This window comes from Trachemys scripta, chromosome 12 (genome assembly GCF_013100865.1).
Source record: "Trachemys scripta elegans isolate TJP31775 chromosome 12, CAS_Tse_1.0, whole genome shotgun sequence".
NCBI classification, from domain to species: Eukaryota; Metazoa; Chordata; order Testudines; family Emydidae; genus Trachemys; species Trachemys scripta.
Window position 1 is genome coordinate 21,022,379 of NC_048309.1, and position 6,514 is coordinate 21,028,892.

Sequence of the window (6,514 nt, forward strand, 5' to 3'; positions counted from 1 at the left end):
TGCCTATGCATTCTAGGACTGTTGCTGACAAACGAAGCCGTCTGGTTCCCTTAATCAAGGCACCTTGTTATGGGCTGGCCCTAGGAGTAAGTATTAAGCATACTGTACGGTGGCATTATTTATGACTTGGACTGACACTGCATCACTCTATTATCCATACTTATAGAAAAAGACCCACTGTAAGTATAATTAGTTAATAAATCACCATGAGTGATAAACAGAATGATGGATGCAGGTTTCAGTTGATCACTTTTTTATTAAGGAGAGATAAATCAGCATCGTATTGTTGCTGTAAACCTTTCAAATTGGTCAAAAAATCTTGCCATGCCGAAATGCAGCAGGGAGGTGATTAACGTGTCAATTGCGCTGTAACAAATTGTACCCAATAATTGATATCAATCAATCCTTTTAATTTCTCCTCAATGCAATGGGCGTGATAAGCCATCCGGCTGTTCCTGCATCTGCAGCCTGGTGCTCTGGCTTCTGCATCCTTATCCCCAGACAGTCCCCTCCTTCAGTGTTCTCCTCTAATGCCACAGCTTCTGCATCCTCCATCAAAGTTCTCCTCCAACCGCATCCCATGGATCAGACGTAACTTACTATTAATACTACAGCAGCACCAGAAGACCCCAATTTAGATCAGTACCCCATCGCGCTAGGTACTGTACAGATATTTAGGCCTTGTCCTCACTTGGTAAAAAGGTGTCTTCTTACCCTGTGTTAAGTGAAAATGAGATAAAGTCCTAGTGAAGACCAAGCACTTGTAGTATTAACATGGGCTGGCAGGCTGACGCAAACCCTACACTTCACCCTAGTGATTACCTTGACCTGCGAATATATGTGTAAATTACACACTGCCTTGTCTTCATCTAGAATTTACCTCATGTTAGCTAAGACAAGGTTAGAATAAATCTCTTTCCTAGTATGGGTGGATCCATAGTGAAAGACAGTTCCTATCTTGGAGAGATTACAATCTACCCAGACAAGTCAGTCAAAGGTGGGTAATGTCATTTTTCCAGAAAGGGGACTGTGGCACAGAGAGATTGAATAACTAGCCCAAGATCACGCAGGAAGTTCTGTGCTATATCTAGGAACTGAGCCTACGTCTCCTAAATCCACGTCTGGTGATTTAGCCACAAGGCCACCTTCCTTACTCCAGTAGCTTGTAAACTCTTCAGGGCAGGACTCACAATGCTTATTTGTCTGCCTGGCAATACACACGTCCATGGTGCTATGTTAAAAATAGTAATAGAGATAAAATAACTATTCCCAGTATGCTCAGACAGGAGACAATTGTGACCCCTGACTTTTATCACTGTACTGTAGGCAAGCCCTATGAGTATAGGGTACTTTGATCATTGCACAGTTTCTGCAACCACGGGAATTTCCATTGTGACTATGCTAGAGGTCTGGGAAGGGTGGAGAAGAGAAGAGATGGTTGTAGGCTACGTTACAGCTAGTACAAATAAAAAAGTTTTCCGCTCAAATTGTTTTCATATCTAACTAGAGACGAGATTGAATTCAAACCATGGATGCACGCACACAAACTCTGGCCTGTTCAAGCACTAGATCCAAACTTTGTGACAGGAGCTCCTCTCTGATACAAACTAATATATATTTGCTTCACATGACATATTACAATGTCATGTTCTAGGAGACGGCACGTAGCTGGGCATACTTTAAACAGGCATATGTAGCACAAGGATTATTGAATGGGATTAGGCAAGCATAGGTGATGTACACCACGGCTTACAATTTTCAGTCTTCTGGGGGGCGAGGGAGCACCATTTCTCATGCCCAAAGGCCGTGCTTCAATTCCCCATCGAGTCATTTATTAATGTGCTTTTGGATCTCTGTAGCTGCACCTACTGTATTGGTGAGCGCGCTGTGCCTAGGGACGACATCAGAATGGAGTGTACAAGAATGCAACAGGCACGGGGTGTAGACACCCTTTACATTCCTCAGTACACACCTCGTGTAGAGAGAGTGAAGCGCCAGATTTGCAGACACTGTCCTCTGTTTTAATTGACAGATGCGAACAGCTGCAGGCACACTATTGCGCTGGAAACCGAGTTGGTAGCTGAGATCACTCTGATTGGGGGTGCAAGATTGTTTGGGCGATTATCTCTTGCAATTCTGTGGATGCAGATAGCGCAGACCTGGTTATGACTGGGATGAGTATTTGACCCACTACATTTTCGTGGCAATAGCGTGAGCAAAGCAGGGAGAACAAGGAAAGGGCAGCTGTTTGCTTTGCCAGCTGGGGTGAATTCTACAAATGCTCAGCTATATTTAGAGATAAGCCACACACATGTCTTTCCCCAGCTTTCCCAGATGAACTAGCTTCTTCACCGGTAAGACCTCTCAAGACTTTACCAACCTCCTTATGTATTTCAGGTATAAAAATGCTCACCTATTCAGGCTCAATTGCTGTGCAAGACGCTATTAACAGGAATCTTTCTGCATGTGGGAATGCTTCAAATTAATCTCTCAGAGCCACAACATCAGCTGCTCTGGGGACTTCTATCTATTTGAATTAGCAGATGCATTGTGAGCTCTTTAGACAATGAGGTAATGAATCCCAATGTAAAGTTGAGGGGCTTTTTTCTGATGAATGAGGCACGCCCCTAATTCTTGCTAAACTATCTTTGGGGTGAGTTACGCAGATGGGGCCAGATCCTCAGCTGGTGCACTGAAGTTGGTGAAACTACACTGATTTACACCAGCTGAGGATCTGGCCCCTATCTCCTGCTTTGATGATAGCCTGCCCTTCCATGGTCAGTCCACAGCAGTGGCTCCCCCATCCTTTTCTGTCGCACCCAGTGCTGTCTCGCTCCATGTACGTCATCTCTGTCAGCTCTAATATCCCTGTGACATAGCATCCTCTCATATTATACTTGCCATAATACAGAGAAGATGAATATGGCCCCATAAATGCCTCTTAAGTTAATGTAAAACCACATCTTGCTACATCATGTGTTCAACAAGCTGTCATTTTCCTCATAAATTTTGATGAGTGTTTTAGCGTCTTGAAGTGATTGGCTTGCCTGTCCATCTGAGAAGTAATCACAGGCTGTGGCCTAGTCTGGGTGCTAGGGCTGTAAATCAATCTCAGGGCTTTGTGGCCATTCTGTCCTTGTGGTCCCCCACCCACCTCCAATTCAGCTGTCGTCCTGGTTTATGGCATCAATTGGTAGCATATAGCCCTATGTGAAAGCCAGACTCCTGTGTGACAACAAAGCAGATGACAATTCTGTGTGTGATCTAACTTCACTTCTCTCACACATCGGAAAATTACAGTTCAGTGGGACCTACTCAGCTCTCTACTACTATAGAGTCAGTCAGGCTTCACTCTTAGGGGCTCTGGCAATGTGGCTCTGTATTTTGCTCTGATACATACTGGGACATCTTCAGTTCCACCCCTGCTGAAAAAGCTGCACATCATTGGAAGCCCCCCTGACTCTTATGCTTTCTTCTAGGACCTTAAGAACATTAAGCCTTCAAGCCCAGCGTCCTTCCTGTAGCAGTGACTCATACTTGATGCTGCAGACAATGTTAACCCTTTACAAAGCACTTGGGCCGAAAGTCTTTGAAAATGGCCTCTGATTTTGGGTGCTCAACTTGAGCAATCTTAAAGAGGAATAGAGACTTAGATACAAAATGAGAGGCCACTAAGCTCGTCCAGGTTGAATCACCCAAAATCAGCGGCCACCTTTGAAAACATTGGCCCGCATGCCACCTGTGCAATGCTATCAATGGGCGAGGTGGCAGGGTGAAATCTCTTCCTATTTCCCCACAAATGATGGATTCTGTTAGGGTGATCCCCTGACCAGAGGACTGAACCTCTGAAGTAGGATATTGGATTATCCTTAGCTTTGCATTTGCTTTTAAACCACAAAAAGCTTAGGTTTAAATCACAAGATAAATGAGTTTCTGCACCTCAGGCTCTCTAGCAGCTGTTTCCTCTATCAAACAAAAGTCATCACACAATCTGGCCCATTTGGCAATCTGTAGCCAGGAGAGATCCACGGCTGGAAGAGCTTCATGGCAGGACTGAGGTGCATTAGTTGAACGGTGCAGGGAAAACTTGCACTGTGTTTGACTGAAATATGCCTAGAGCCAGCTTAGAACTATTAGCCGCTTTTTTTCCATGAGCACTAAAATTCACATACAAACAAACCCTGCAAGCCTTAATACCTGTCTTTGCTGCTAGAGTAATAGGATAGATGAAGTCCAGCTGAAGCCGAATGATAGCAGAATAAAGGTCCATTTTAATCACACTGTCCCTAACTAGAATAATTTTACACTGGCGTCCATGGCCAAGATAAAATTTGTCATGAGACAGTGTCCTATGGAACTGGGCATTGCCTGCCTCACCTTCTTAATACAGAGCTTCAGAGTGTATCATAACTAGGGCCCTGGGATCTCATTTGTACCTTATTTCATCACGAGGAGACTGTATGGCCTAGGCTTTCCTCGTCAAAGGGAATTGAATTTTTCTCTCTGTGCAATTGCTTCTCTTTGCAGAAATGCCTTTTGGGAAGCTTCAATAACACCAATTCCCTCTTGCATTCAAGTACCCCTGAACGAATGACCCTGCTAGTGGTGCAGTTTTCCCCCCTCCTCCCATCTCTCCCTAACTTTGATTTGATCAGGCCAAATCTGAAATGATGTGTGAAAGTAATGATATTTTGTAATTAAATCTCTGGTGATGGCTCCTCTAATTTGTGGTACATGCATTGTTCATAAGGAAAAAGGCATCAATTCATTTTCTGACTGGCTACTCCAGGGACTCATAATTAGACCCAGCTCATCTCTTGCTGCCTTGCATATTAAAGAGCTGCTGAAATGCAAAGAGAATTTGGGATTTTTTTGCCTCCCCCCGCCCCAATCTTTCTAATAATGTTAACTCAATTAGAAACATTCAGGGATTTAAAGGATGATCCAAGAATATAAAGACAGATCATTTTTAGCATGCTGTTCAGGTTAGGGGGTTATTAACTCATTTGGAAGATTGGGGCTCTACTTCACCTACAGAAAGCTATAGAGTTTGGACTACTCTGTTGTGTAATTGAGAAACTGGGCAAAATTCTGTTCTCTATTACATCCATCCTATGCTCTCTTAAGTCAGTGAGGGGATACCTTGGCCACCGTGAATTTAAATGGAACTTGCTCAGTGATAGCACAGTCTTGCTTAGGAAAAGAATTTGGACAGTAAAGATGCTGGTTATTTTGCATAGGTTATATTATAAATGCTGCTAGGTCTAGATTAAATATTAAATACACATATATCCCTGAAAACATTATAGGGGGAAAATCTGGGTCATGGGAAGTAGTAAGTATGCCTCTGTTTGCCATATTTACTGTGTAATACACGAAGGAGCACTTTCAGCAGGTGCTGCCCCTTCTAAGAAACCGCTTTTAAAGCTTCTCCTGGGTTTCCAATATAATTCTGTTAACAAACACCTCTGCTATCACAGGTGACTGATTTTGGCTAGCCTTGTGAGTGGTAACTGAGACTTTTCTTTGTGCATGTGAATGTATGCACACATATTACATCAGGTATGTGTGCACATCTGCAGATGAAATACCAAACAACTACTTCAAGTAAAATAATCCCTCGCCACCCCTAACACAACCAACCCCTCCTCCATTCCGCAAGCAGCTGTCTATCGCCTGCCTGATCAACATTGTCTCATGGGATGTGGTGTGGAATGAACACAACCTAGTGCAAATTTCTTTGAATGTATTAGATTTGTTAACATTCATCTGGGCTGCCTGCTTCACATGCTAGTTCTATTTTGCTCAAATACCTTTATTTCCATTATTTCCAGGGAGGTCAAGCAACATTTATCTACAACATTCACTAAGTCTCAAGAGTCTTATGTCCCCTCCTGAGCAAAAATGTGGTTGGGGGTGGTGAATGGGTAGAGAAAGGGGTGAGGAAAGGATTCTGTCTTCAACCCTGCCAAGTGTGCCCAGCATACCACAGAAGCATGGCATAAGTTCAAGCTTCAAAGGACGTCTTATATATGACATTTTAAATTAAAACCATGTTTTTTTTTTCTGGTAAAACATTGCACCCTTTTTAAAGTACAGAAAATGCAACATAGGAAAACTATGAGTAAGACTATTAGCCAACATGGTCAGGGATGCAACCCCATGCTCTCGGGGCCTCTAACCCTCTGACTGCTAGAAGATGGGTCTGGATGACAAAGGCTGGATTACTTGATAATTGCGCGGTTCTGTTCATTCCCTCTGAAGCACCTGGCACTGGCTACTGTTGGAAGACTAGATGGGTCATTGGGCTGACTCAATATGGTCATTCTTATGACTACAATAGCCTTGGCTTTTGGGGATTTGGATAGCATCACTAGACAGCAGTATACTGGCTATCCCTTTGCCATCAGGAGAGCTTGTTCTGTCAGGGCCGGCTCCAGGCACCAGCCCACCAAGCTTGTGCTTGGGGCGGCACCTGGAGGGGGGTGGCGGGGTGCTCCGGCTCCGGCCGCCA